Source organism: Homarus americanus, unplaced genomic scaffold (genome assembly GCF_018991925.1).
Source record: "Homarus americanus isolate GMGI-L3 unplaced genomic scaffold, GMGI_Hamer_2.0 scaffold36734, whole genome shotgun sequence".
Lineage (NCBI taxonomy): Eukaryota > Metazoa > Arthropoda > Malacostraca > Decapoda > Nephropidae > Homarus > Homarus americanus.
Window position 1 is genome coordinate 2033114 of NW_024733126.1, and position 14812 is coordinate 2047925.

Sequence of the window (14812 nt, forward strand, 5' to 3'; positions counted from 1 at the left end):
ATAATCACATATGGCCTCTGGTTACCTCTTTACTCAGGCGGTGAGTAAGTTTGTGGGCGGCCAAGTTGGGTGGGCAAGGTGAGAGCCAAGGCCGACGTCACCCCTGGGAAAGGTACACCAGGTGGAGGAAGAAGACAGGAATAGGTCATATACAGGTGGATTGTGACGGGAAGAAAGGAGGGGAAACTAATCATAGACATATGGGAGTAGGGAGAGGTTAAGATGATCAAGAAGACATTAAGAATTAAGGATAGAGGAGGAAGGAGGAGGTGAAGAGTAATCATGGAGAGATGGGGGGAGAGTGAGAGAGAGGGCAAGTGTTTACACTAGTTGGTGTGATGAAGGAGGGATGAGCTTTTAAGACGTGGAGAGTTGGGAAGGGAGGGAGTGTTCATAAGTGTTTGGTAGAGTGAGGAATGGAAGTTGGTAAAAAGTGGTCAAGACTAGTGGGTAGTGGGAGGGGGGTAGTACGCGGAAAGGAAAGGCAGGGAAGGGGAAACACTACGAGAAGAAAGATAATAAAGCATAAGAGTAAAGCAGGGAGAAAGGGAAGAGTGGAAGGTTTAGGCAAAGAAAGGAGAGGGTGGAAAGTGGTGAGAAGATGGAGGGGATATATGAGAAGAGAGGAGAATGGAAAGGGTGGGCGATGGATGAATGGGGAAAAGGAGGGGAGTGAATATCGTGGACAAACAAACGTACAGGTTGGTATAAGAATTCGGGTCGAGGATTACCGCTCCTTACACACACACACACACACTCACAGTGATGAGTGACGTCACAATCCCACAGAGGGGTGGGGAAAGAAGGTAAAATTAACACGAGACCCGGAGTGTACTGACACCACACTCGTCCTGGGTAGTGGGGGGTAAGGGGGTTGAGGGCTGACTCTGACATTTGAGCCAACAATGGTCACCAGAGTCCTTGATTGGAGAGCTAATAGACGATTACCTGGGCGTTGTTAGGTCAAGGAAATACAGTCTTGATATTAATCTGAGTTTTATATCTGTTGTAATCGTCCGCCTTCATAAGATTGAATCAACTTATTATTAAAGAAAAAAATTATATTTTCGTAGCTTTCGTCTTAATATCAAATTTGAAGGCTTCTATACAACATCATACTGCAAAAGAAATGAAAAAGAAAATCGAATTCATACTTTTTTCTTCAAAATATTGCAACATATCAACACTCGATTTGTTAATAGCAAGGAATAATTTTTAGTGGGCTTTATTTCATTATTAAACTCGATGGTTTCATAAAAAAAATATTATTAAACAAGAGAACTGGAAAAACTTAAATTAAAAGTTTAAAAAATGCTAATAAAGCACAACATGATTGAGGGAGAGGGCCAACACGGTGGTCGGTCGTACCTAACACACTTCAGCAGCGGAATTTCAACACGTGTTCTGGACTTACTCTTTCCTAACTGCATTTTTCTCCATGACAGTCAAATTCCGCAAGACACTAGAAATTAAATTCAGTCAAAGTTGTCGTAAGCGTCCGAGGGCTTTATCCTGCCAGACAGCTTTTAATAACTATGAATGAAATAAAAATAAATATCAGCTCAGAAACTTACAAATTATGAGCCAATCATCATGTTGCAAAGGAGAAACCGCAACAGTGTAGGCGGCTGTGAGAATCGTTATATAACTCGTATTCATATCACTCCATTTACTCGTGTATATTTTGCCATTATCCAATTGGGTGGAAAGCTCCAGGCAATTCTTCAAAGTCCTATTTATCAATTTGTACGTAAGTTATAATAATACACTTTCCACTCTAAAATATTATGACGAGTTTACTGTGGAGGTTATAATGGTTTGTCTTTATAACCTTCGCTATATTTGGTAATATTTTAATGCCAAGCACAATAAAACAAGACTCAACATACTGTATCTTTATATGGAAGAGTCGTTTAATTTTCTTCACTTGTGTTATGCGGTTCACGGTGCTGACGCGAGTCTCAGCTCTCTGCAACTGAGGGTTGTTGTAGTTAAAATGTATAGTACCAGGGGCGGATCCAGAGAGAGATCCAGGGGGTCCGGACCCCCCCCCCTCTCTTTATCAGAAAACTCCAATACTTTTTTAAATGAAGTATTGTACTCAGTCGTTTTTTGTAGAGTAAAAAGTAATTGCTATTAACTTCAGAATTTCTCCTATTAGCAAGCGCACATAGCCTCAAAATGCCCTTGATATTGGTCAGATTTAAAAAAAAATATCTTGGGAGGGGGGGGGGGTTGCAGCTGGGTGGGCTCGCTGTGCTCGCTCACAAACCCCTCTTTTGATTTTCCTGGGGGAAATTTTTTTTATCTCAAACATAAAAATTACTATTATTGTTAATATATTGCGGAACAACAAACAGTCACAGGTGATGGTTACAAAGTTTAACCGGTCTTAAGAAATTGTTTATCTTTTCAACAAGTTAAACGATGTCTATACATCAAGACTCACTGACGGCGTCAACTCTAATAATGCGAAGTGTTAAACATTACCTACACGTAAGTTGCGATGCACACCAGTAATAATAATTATCTTATCTCAATTTACACGATTTACTTATTCTTTCAGTTTATTATCATACACGAAATTAAGTTGACGAGGCTAATTAGCTCTCGCCTAATGTGCTCACTCGAACTGAAATGTCAATCAACTCGGCACATTGTCTCTGGGAAGATTTAAATTTTCACTCTAGTTTTTATATTTTTAACGTACTGGGCCTACGTCACTATCTCAGCGTCGATTCAGTTTAGAAACATTTTCATAAACAAGGGCAGTAACTTCGTCCTGCCACAAGTCGTAGTTGTCTACATAGTTTAATTATTGGAGTGGTCGGAGCATGTCGGAGAAGGCGGAGCATATTGAAGAAGACGAATAATGTCGGAGAGAGGAGGATAACACATTGGGCGGAGCATGTTGGAATGGGCGGAGCATGTCGGAGTGAGTGAAACATATTTGAGAAGGCGAAGCATGTCGGAGAAGGCGGAGCAGGATGGAAAAGGCGAAGATGTCGGAGAAAGGAGAATGTCGCAGTGGGCGGAGCATGTCAGAGAAGGCGGAGCATGTTAGAGAAAGCAAACATGTGGGAGAAGGCAGAGCATTCGAGGAGAGGAGTGTGTCGGAGCGGGCGGAGGTTGGTGGGAGAGAGGGAGGGTTTTGGAGTGGGCAGAGCAAGGGGACAAACTATATTCACCGAGAAAATCCAACAGTACATAATCCACAATGTATAACTTAATAATGTATCAATATCTCATGAGTCAAATGCTATCTTAAACAACATTAACAGCATCACCATCAACATGACTGGAATAATTCAATGTGAGAAATTGTAAAGAATAGATAAGAGGTGAGAGGAGTGAGATAAGTCATGGAAAAACCTAAGATAAAGAAGTGGAAATAAGTGTGTGTGTGTGTGTGTGTGTGTGTGTGTGTGTGTGTGTGTGTGTGTGTTGAACAATAAGATAGGAAAGATCAGACGAGGTCGGGTGGGTGCACGTGATAAGACGGAGCGAGAGACGTGCAGGGGAAAGTGCCACTTAAGGTCGAGGGACACGCAGAGGTGGAGGAGGACCTGTAAAGGCGTTGGGAAGAGGGATGACTTGCGGTCCTAAGGTTAAAGTTTCCTGACGTGGGTGCTCTGGGGTGGGTGTCCTGGGATGAAATCCAAGCGTCCTCTAGCTCTCTTTCACGCACACACACACACACACACAGGAAATGACGGTGTTCGCCGCGCCCTCACAGCAAAAACGATGAATGTGGGCGAGATGTAGTGGGTGCCAGAAATCTATACACACACACACACTTAAGACAGTTTGCTTTCAGGGCCAGTAACCTTGTCCTGTCTCCCACCTGCCGCCCCTTGTCCTTCGAGTCATACCTGTCTCTCTGTCCTCTCTGCCATGTCTACCTTCCCTTGTTCTCAAATTCCTCTCTACCTTACCCTGCCCTCTGTGTTATATATACTTTCCCTAGCTCTCTTTACAGAACATGAGGTAAGAAAATTTCATACAGATAGGATCCATATCACATCTTCGATTCTGGTATCTACGAAATTCGCCCCAAGTAAAAGCTGATCCAGGTCTTATCCCGTACAGTTTGCATGCATATATTTAACGTTGCTGTCGTGTACAGTCATGCGAGGTTATACACTGCCTGGGAGGTCAGCTGAGGTTAGTCAGGGAGACCCGCTACCTTACACATGATGGATAACTTTCCTTTGTCGTCTTCTGATGGGTAATTTGTCACCGCCTTGGGTTCAAGCTCACTCCTAGAACTTTGCTGCTTGCCCTGCGCCCAGTGAAGACATTTTAAGATAATAATTATTAACTCAACTCTCAGCCAACCAGTTAAAATATTCTTATAACATCTTACCTCATACTTCAGTCTGTTTAGTGAGAATATTATATCTGTTTCGGGCAATGAAAAATAAATTAATAGGAAAGTAAAGAAAAACTCTTTCTTATTCTTTCTTTTTTGTGTTTTTGTCATTCAGCCACTCCTTGTTGCCGTTCTGTGGTGGGGCGTTACAAGGGGTGAGGCTGATCCTCTTTCTACCTTGTACTCTCAGTCACTGTTCACAACTCACACACTTCAAATCTTACGCTACTCGCAGCTCACACACTGCTCACAACTTAGCGCTACTCACAACTCACACACTGCTCACAACTTAACGCTACTCACAACTCACAACTTAACGCAACTCACAACTCACACACTGGTCACAATTCACATAACAGCACACAGGAACTGTAGACTCAGGCCTGACCTGCTTGTGGACGCTGATCTCACCTTGGTGGCCGCGTCCTCCACCACCCGCACTATCTCTATATGTGTCTAGGACACTCCTTCCCTATCCTAGCTAAAGGTCATCCAGCATTCCCTGGCGAGGTGTGGAAGGGAGGTCCTCTGGCCACTAATGTGTGAACGCAACTTTAACCCGCCAGGGCGTCACACCTAAGAGCTGTCGTCACACTTATATGAGGATATATTGTGACTGTTCCTCGAACTGGATTTAGTGGCAGTCTGCTTAAATCTAATGATAACCATGGTATTATATTGCGCGTAAACAGTATTTACAGTGACAGTAACGTTTGATGAAACAATTCTAAAAACTAACATCTGTTAGCTTTCATAAGGTGATAATCAAAAAGTCAGTTTTTATACCGACATGGTCAAGTTACAGGTGTTTCACTCGAGCTGCTATTATTATCTTCACTGTACATTGTGGTGTAATGATCATAAAATCTTAATGAACGACTGTCGGCGCTGTTCAGACGGCATTCTTGTGAGGTTGTTGGTGTTCCTCTGGGCACAGTGCGTCTGCCCCAAGTAAATTACATAACCTGGACACTCTCTTGTTAATGCCACGCCTATCCCGAGGCCGATACCGATGGCGAGTGGCAGTAAAGTGATTGACAGCTTCACCCTCGTCTGAGGCTAGGATGAAGCTGTCTCCATACAGTAACAGGACATAGAAACACGAGGCCTTCGCTATATACAACAGGTATACCCATTAAGTATTAAACAGAGAGGTCAATTTTACATCAACCATTTTATTCCTAAACAAATTTCTAGCCATTCTTCGGTAAAGCTGCAACTTCTCTTTCTATGCGCATTTTATCACTATGCATACATTCGAAAGTTGAATTTAAAAAAATCATGCTTAAAGTTGTCGTTTTTATCAGATGAGACACTGGTTTTATTTCTGGTTATACTCCCACGACCTGCTCACCGGCTTATTCCACACCCTCCCTCTCCCTCTACTCCAGCCCAGCCTCCCCGTTAATCCGCATTGTTAACCAGGACCGTCTCTCAACACACTATCGTTACTGAATTAATAACTTCCCCATGAAAAGTCAGTCCACCATACTCCCCTGTCATAATTCACACGGTCCACCTGCTATTCCACCATCCATCACCCAAACATTAGACCTACCGGCCTCACCCTCCCCCCCTCTAATACTTAATTTCTCGCAGCTCATACCCGTGACATATATCAGTCTTTTCTTCTGTAATCCCCATATTTTTCCCTGTATAGTGTGCGGAGGAGATACACTTCCAGCCGCAGTTATTGTTATACAGTAGTATGTCAGTGAGAGAGGGATCGATAAAGTGCTCGCCATGCACTGCACTGAGCAAGAACTATTGTTTTACCTATACAGAATGTTGTTACCTCCCCGCGAAAGTGATGTTTTTCCTGGGATCTATTTAATATAATCAAGAGAACATGATATTAATGAAACTAACACTAATTACAATCATACTAATACTACTCTTACTATATAATACGTCGTGTTTCAACCCAAGTTTTAAACTAAATGAGTCCTGAGGAACACCGCAGTACTGTACTTAACGGGGTGGTGTAGCGGTAAACTTAACTAATTCCAATAAAATTAAGTGAAGAGACTGTGTGACTGTCTGAGAGGCAGACTATCGCCTTCTACTGTAGAGGCAACATCTTGATTCTCGTCACCCAACATCTTCATGCAGGACATTACATTTGTTCTCGTTGGTCTAAGCCTAGACCCGAAAACGCGAGTGTGATTGTGAAATGTTGAATCCTCTGAGAACTCTAAATAACTTTAATAAGTGTATTTATGGACTGTATATTGATCATATTATTCAAGCTGTGTTTCCTGATGTATCAGCAGTTGTTATATGTGAAATGTATTCAGCAGGTTTTGACCGAATTATACTCATCGCGTCAACGACGAGGGACTTATTGTCCTGCACACCCACAATTGCTCCTATGGGCGATTACAAGTTTATAATAATAATAATAATAATAATAATAATAATAATAATAATAATAATAATAATAATAATAATAATAATAATAATAATAATAACACAAATAACAAAAACCAAAGAGTATAACTAGCCAGAGTGTCACAGGTCACAACTAAAAGATTTACGTTGGGTGTGACGCGCTGAAGTACATTAATTCTGAATTTATGTTCCTATTATACGAGCCTGGGTTAGCCGGCAGTGGCTGTACATGGTGGGAGGCACACCTTACCTTACCACGTATTTGGTCACCTGCTGCCAGGAAATTCTCCTTGTGCGACAGTAAGAGATAAAACTTCAAATTATCAGGGAGGTGTATTGTAAGGCTGACTTGTTGTGGCGTAGTGTGGTGGTGGTTGTGATGATGGTTGTGATGGTGGTGGTTGTGGTAGTGGTTGTGGTGATGGCAGTGGTGATGGTTATGGTAGTGGTGATGTTGGTCATGTTGATGGTGGTATTATTGTTGAAGGTGATAGTGATGATGATGATAGTGATAGTGGTGGCTGTTGCGGTAGTTTCTGATGGTGAGGTAATAGTGATGAGGGTTATGGTGGTGGTGGTGATGGTGATGATAATAGTAGTGAGAGTGATGGTGTTGTTGGTGGTCGTGATTGTAATGATGGTGATAGTGGTGATGGTTATGGTTGTGTTGGTGGTGTTGGTGATAGTGGTGATGGTTGTGGTCGTGTTGGTGGTGGTTATGGTAGTGATGATGGTGGTGACGGTAGTGATGGTGGTATTGGTGGTGAAAGTAATGATGATGGTGGTGATGATGATGGTAGTAGTGATTTTGGTATTGGTGATGATGGTTGTTGTGATAGTGGTAGTGATGATGGTAAGGGTGGTGGAGGTGGTGGTGGTAGTGGTAACTGGTTTTCCACCCCCAGACTAAATATATCTTTATATTTGTAGATCCTCACATAATAATAATAGTATACAACATTTGACAACGATCTGGGAATACTCCCCTCTCGCCTCATATATACGGCCAGTTTCCCACTTTGATTGGCCTCGAGAAACAACTAAATCGAAAATTTCTCATTATCAAAGAGAAACTGATGGGGAGGAGTATTTTTTCACACACATTTGAATTAATATTTTTTCTCCACATTTTACGTTAAACATCAGTGTCAGAAGGGTGTAAAACTCACACCTCGCTGCAGAGTCTCCTGGTGTTTGGAGAAACATTAATAAATACAAGACAAACACCGCCCAAGCCCGCCTCTCGTCCCTCCAACAAACACCCAAAGAATTATGAAAACAAACAATGTACAGCATAGAGTGAAAAAAAAAAGAACCTACACTACCAAACCACGTGCTGCATCTGTATACTGCCGAGTCATGTGCTGCAACTTTATACTGCTGAACCAAGTGTTGCAACCTATACTGCTGAACCGAGTGTTGCAACTTTATACTGCTGCATCAAGTGCTTCAACTTTATACTGCTGAGCCACCTACTGCAACTGTACTGTGCACTGCCAATCTACGTGCTGCAACTTTATATTGCTGAACCAAGTGTTGCAACCTATACTGCTGAACCAAGTGTTGCAACTTTATACTGCTGAACCACGTGTTGCAACTTTAGACTCCTGATCTACGTGTTGCAACTTTATACTGCTGAATCAAGTGCTTCAACTTTATACTGCTGAGCCACCTACTGCAACTGTATGCTGATGAAGCACGTGCTGCAACTTTATACTGCTGAACCAAGTGTTGCAACCTATACTGCTGAACCGAGTGTTGCAACTTTATACTGCTGCATCAAGTGCTTCAACTTTATACTGCTGAGCCACCTACTGCAACTGTACTGTGCACTGCCAATCTACGTGCTGCAACTTTATATTGCTGAACCAAGTGTTGCAACCTATACTGCTGAACCAAGTGTTGCAACTTTATACTGCTGAACCACGTGTTGCAACTTTAGACTCCTGATCTACGTGTTGCAACTTTATACTGCTGAATCAAGTGCTTCAACTTTATACTGCTGAGCCACCTACTGCAACTGTATGCTGATGAAGCACGTGCTGCAACTTTATACTGCTGAACCACGTTTTGAATTTCTTATGCTGAACTACGTGCAGAAAATTGAAACTACCAAGCCATGTGTTGCAACTTTAAACTGCCAAGTTACTTGATTCACTCTTGTAATTCTTAAGCTAGAGATTCCTTATGTTCCCTAAGTTAAAAATTTCCTCTCTAACTAAAGATGCCAGAATATATCCTCCTGACTCACGTAAGTTAATAAACAAATTTATGAGCCAAAATAGCGTGAAAATTGCTAGTGTACCACAAATACGAGTGTTTTCTCATATCCTAGTCAAGAGAACGGAGTTAAAAAGCTCTGATCTTTGAGAGGCCAGACCCAGGTGCTCCTAGCTCAGTATTAGTAGTCTGCCGCAGGTCTTGCAACTAAGACAAAGTGACTCAATTACAGGGCAGCTCCTGCACACCCTCTGGCCAGGTGGGCTTGGGTGTCAACGTTACACAAGTGACTTTTAGTCATGCTTTACCTTCACAGAGTAAACAAAGCTGAGTGGATCAGCTGTCTGTAAGATTCAAGTGATAAAGAGACGTTCAAACGTAAAAACAACGTAGTCTACCTGTTCACAGAACTTCAGTGCCACAATCGGATTTCAGAATGTAAAGAAGAGGCAGGTGTATTACAGGTGTCTGGCACGCGCCTCACCTACACTGCAGGTGAAGCGTGACGGTTTGGACCTTATATCCATCCAATGTTTATTTTTATTTTTTTTTACTGTCTATCCTTAATATGCGAGTAAGGACTTTCCTATCAATATCCCTCATACGTAGAGGAAAACCTGTATGAGACGGAGCCAGGTGTTGGTGTACGTGAGACGGAGCCAGGTGTTGGTGTACGTGAGACGGAGCCAGGCGTTGGTGTACCAGAGTTGTAATGGCGATGGTTTAGTTCAACTTTGTTTTATAATTACCTACAAGTAGCGGGGGAGGGAATGATTTAATTCAACATGTTTATGTTGTTGTGGGATAATTAAGTAAAGGATCACCTTGATCACAGGGGTGTTGTGATGAATTGAGACGTGATGATAACAGGGTGAAATATTACGGTGTTTTACGACGGACAGGATCGTGAGTGGTTGTGGCACGGGTAGCTGGTGATCACACGGTGTAAGTGGTGAAGTTTGAGGGTGACGCTCCTGTCAGAGGCCGTACCTGAAGGGTGGTCACAGCCTACCCTGTCAGGTGCCTTTGATTACTATAGCGATAGGATACGCTCCTAACCCGTAACCAGAAGTTAGTTGTGGTGACGGAGGACATTCCGTCAAATCATGAATGTGATTATTATGTTACAAGGTATAAAGATGTTACAGTAGATCCGGTTGAAAATGCAGATATGGGTGATGGATGTCTCATTTGAATTCTCAACCGCATCTACAGAATGAGGTTGTTGCGGATTTCTAGAAGCTGTGATTATTAAAACATTTATACAATATAATTATTGATAAAATATATAAATATTTTATCACACACACACACACACACAAACTAATAGTGATGGACTTGTTTATCGGGAGTTTGGGCATTTTCCCGCTAGGCCGGTTAGCCAGTGGGGTCGGCCGAGCTTAGATACCCAAATAAACATTTTGGTGTCTGTCAGTATTTCACATGCTGCACCTGATTCACTGTCACACACTATTGGGGGCCTTTGTCTCTTCCAAAGCACAATCCCTGGTTACTGCACAAAAGAGAGTTGTACGGACAATGACCTACTTGAAAAAAACAGATCACACAAACGAAAAATTTGCTAAATTGAAAATGTTAAAATTCGAAGATATTAACACCTACTGCTGTGACCTCTTGGTTTATAAATCTATCAATCACCTGCTTGACAATAATTATTTCCAGTTCCAGATAATCAGAGATACAACTTAAGGCACCCAGAGCTACTAAGACCACCCCCATACGCTCCTCACAGTCCCAGACCTCCATAAAATATCACCGTGTGAAGGTGTGGAACAACTTACCCCTGTCCATCCGAGCAAAGACTAAGCTCCCTTCCTTTAAATCATCTCTTAAAAAATATCTATTGTCTAAGTATTAATATTTCTTGTAATACCTACTATATTTACAGTACCTGCTTTTATTGTAAAATCAAAACCGTTTTTATCGGAAATTATCATGTAAATAGATAAGAAATTACCATTGCAATAAACATAATTGCCAACTAGACATAATCCTGACAGCTCTGTCCTCTTGTTCAACCTTATTACTGTACAACCCATGTTGCACTGCTCCCCCATTAAACTTATGTTTTTCAATTCCACTGTAATTTATGTATATATACTTATAATATAAGTAAAATAAATAAATAAAATAAATATATACTGAAGTGATAACCATGGTAACTTTATGAGATGTTCTTATTACCACCATGCTATTGTACTATTCCAGATGTTACTAAATGTTACATAATACTTCCTTGAGATAAATGTATAGTATACTGTATATCAGGTGCCTAAAAGAGAGCTCAGGTTCTCAACTGGCTCAGCCATGTTAATATTGTTATTATTATCCACTCTGTATTTTTCTTGCTAAATAAACTGTTTCAATTCAATTCAATTCAGTGAAAGTTAAGTTTAGTCTCTCCTAATTCAAATACATCTCGGGTTTTCTTATGATTTATAGCCCTGATATAGTGACAAGTGGGGAGGTGATGCGGTCTGTCTTACTACAGTGTCTGATGTTAGGTGGGGCCATAAGGGAAATTTTAAGTCAACCGCATCAAAACCTAGAAGAGAATTGACTTGAAAAATAAGTATCAAAACGATGATGTTTTATTCACCACTGAAAGAGAGAGAGAGAGAGAGAGACTCCTAGTGACTCAATTCTCCTCTCTTAACGTAAGCCTGGCACACGACTTGTGGAGATGGTGGAGCATGGACTCTGGATTGGTTCATTAATTATAGCAGGTAATTGTTGCTGCTTTGTTTCTTGGTATTGGGTGCAGTTCAGTTCGGATTTTATAAATATAATCGTTCTAGTCAGTGCTGTAAGGAAATCTCAATTTCTAATACATTGTTATGCAAATTGATAATTACAAAAGAAAACTTTAAAACCAACAACTATGAGTAGATGCTGTTTATCGTGGAAAGATGAAGAGACTATTGAGACTAGAGTCCAACTCGTGTATACACTTTCTCTTCATCAAAACATGTATTGAGGACTAATAGAGAAAAAGTAGTAACAAAAATAACATTTATTTTTTATATTGCTTTTGAAGCCAATGGTAATCTTATGTTCAGTGCATTTAGCCTAAAACTGAAGACTGTCATCAGGGCCGACCTTAGGATAAAAGGTCCCAGGTCAATGAGTACTTTTGGGACCCTTATTGTACTTTTATACTTTTTGTATGTTACTACCCATACAATCTGCTTTACTAAAATTTCATGGATTTGTTTTCTTTTATTGAAGAAATAGAAGTGTAGTACAGAGTCAACAAACAACCAATATTATCTATTATACCCGATACAGCTTACACTAACAATTTATTCACCTGAATACTGAACATGCGTGCATACATGAATAGAATTTAATGAAAAATATAATGAATAAGACAATTTCTACAATCAACATGAAAACATTATACAATCAAAATAAACCTTCACGGGTTTGCTGACATACAAACACATGCATACTTGCATAGTATCTGATAAGTCCAAATCATACAATATATCAGATTCCATACTCCTACCAACACAAACACACACACACACACACATATATATATATATATATATATATATATATATATATATATATATATATATATATATATATATATATATATATATATATATATATATATATATATACATATCATGTCGATCCACAATGAAAACGTGGATAAGATAAATCTTGATATAATCACACAGGGAAAAGCTGGAGCACCTTAGCTTTCGTCTTTATTGAAGATGTCTTGAATAAAGATGAAAGCTAAGGTGCTCCATTGTTTCCCTTTTTCCCTGTGTGATTTTATCAATATATATATATATATATATATATATATATATATATATATATATATATATATATATATATATATATATATATATATATATATATATTCAACACCTCACCCCGCCAGGATTCGAACCACCGATCCTATGACTTTGACCTGGGAACGTTACCTCTGGGTATCCAGGACACTAAAAGCAGTCCTAGACTCAGTTATATTTCACACAAAGCCTGTTCAACGAGCCTATGGCGCCGTGAACCTCTAATGGGGACTACCGGTGCCTCTTAGGTGCTCAGAGTAACGTTTTACCAAATCCGGCTTCGAAACACGAGGATCCATATATATTTCATGAGCCCAATAAAGCACGCGGACTTCTACATATAATCAACACCTCACCCCGCCAGGATTCGAACCCATGATCCTATGACTGTGACCGGGGAACGTTACCTCTGGGCCACCAGGACACTAAAAGCAGTCCTAAACTCTGTTATATTTCACACGGCGCCATAGGCTCGTTGAACAGGCTTTGTGTGAAATATAACAGATCGACGACGAAGAGATTGATTACTCTAAATAAGGCAGGCTGCTCGGCCTCATCATCTCTCGGACGGGCATCATTTCCCACGTGAAGGACAGACTAAATAAAGCCAAAGTCGCCACAGCCAAATTAAAACGTTTTAAACTGATGCCTGAGAAGATACAAGTTCACCTGTACAAGGCGCTGGTGAGGCCTGTGTTGGAGTACCCACTTATAACACTAGTCACACTCGGGAAGACTAGACTACAACAACTACAGAGCTTCCAAAACAAGTGTTTGAGGTCAGCCAGTGGCCAAGCGCCAACCTACCAGGAGACAGTGGAAACCATCCACCTATGAAATAAAACAGAGGCCTTCAACGTCAGGTTCCATCGCCTAGGGAAGAAGGTTTGGGACAATCTCCTGGACGACCCTCACAGCCCAGACCACCTACGCGGGGAAGACATCAACGGAGGGCGACCCCACGCCTGGTGGCCCCGGAGTCTGCCCGCACTACAACAACCCAACCCGCGACCCATCTATGTCCGCCACAGTGATCCGATCCACCTGAGATTAAAACTTAGATGATATAAGTTCACATTTAACAAGTCACAATCAAGTGAGTCCATAACGTAATACAGTATAAGATGTTAATAAACTTGTAATTGTAAAATCAATCTAGTCATTGTCTACTAAAATAACCATTGTGCAACCTCATCCTAAATCCTAGGTTAGCTTAGTTAGCCAACAAACTCTGTAATATGTAAAACAAGGGGTGTCATCCCCCTCTGTTTAACTCATTAAACTTCTTTTCCAACCTTTCCCCCCACGACTATATGTTGTGACTTCTCTATCCCTCATGTCTGGCTGTGCCTTGAGCCCCAGCATGCCTTCCATCCTTTTCCCACCTTAACCTAAAAAAAAAAAAAATGCACTCAACACCAACGTACTGGATACAGACAACACGGTCTCACACAGGCAGTTCAGGTTGTCTTTGAACCCGGTGTTTTACAAAGAAGATTTTATTCTTCACTGCAAAGTACAAAACATCTTAACTCAAAGCTAATTCCCGTGAGTTTGATTCATGTAGTATAGTGTAATAATCCACGCCAGAGGAGGTACACCACAACACATGCCGTTTTGTGGTGTTTTTCATCACTCGGGTTATTGGTTCTTGAGCTGTTCAGAATACTAATGGCGCGGATCCCACCTCCCTCCGATACCGGCCCTTTGTCTCGTGATTAGCCTCTCAGGTCAGCAATTACAAAAGTAATTATCTCGTCACCATGAGTTAGTTAAGTCACACTCTAAAATTCTAAATCCTGCCATCTTCGATCACCACAGTCCACATTATTATAAAAGTGTAGTCACTCAAATTTTCTGGTCATCGGGGGTAGATCCATTAGCCACAATGAATGGCTCCGAGAGACAGCAGATTACCAATAAAACTTTACTTTACGACAATATTCTTGCACCACCTCAAATTATACTTTATTTGGCAAGAGACTCGTAGAGAAAT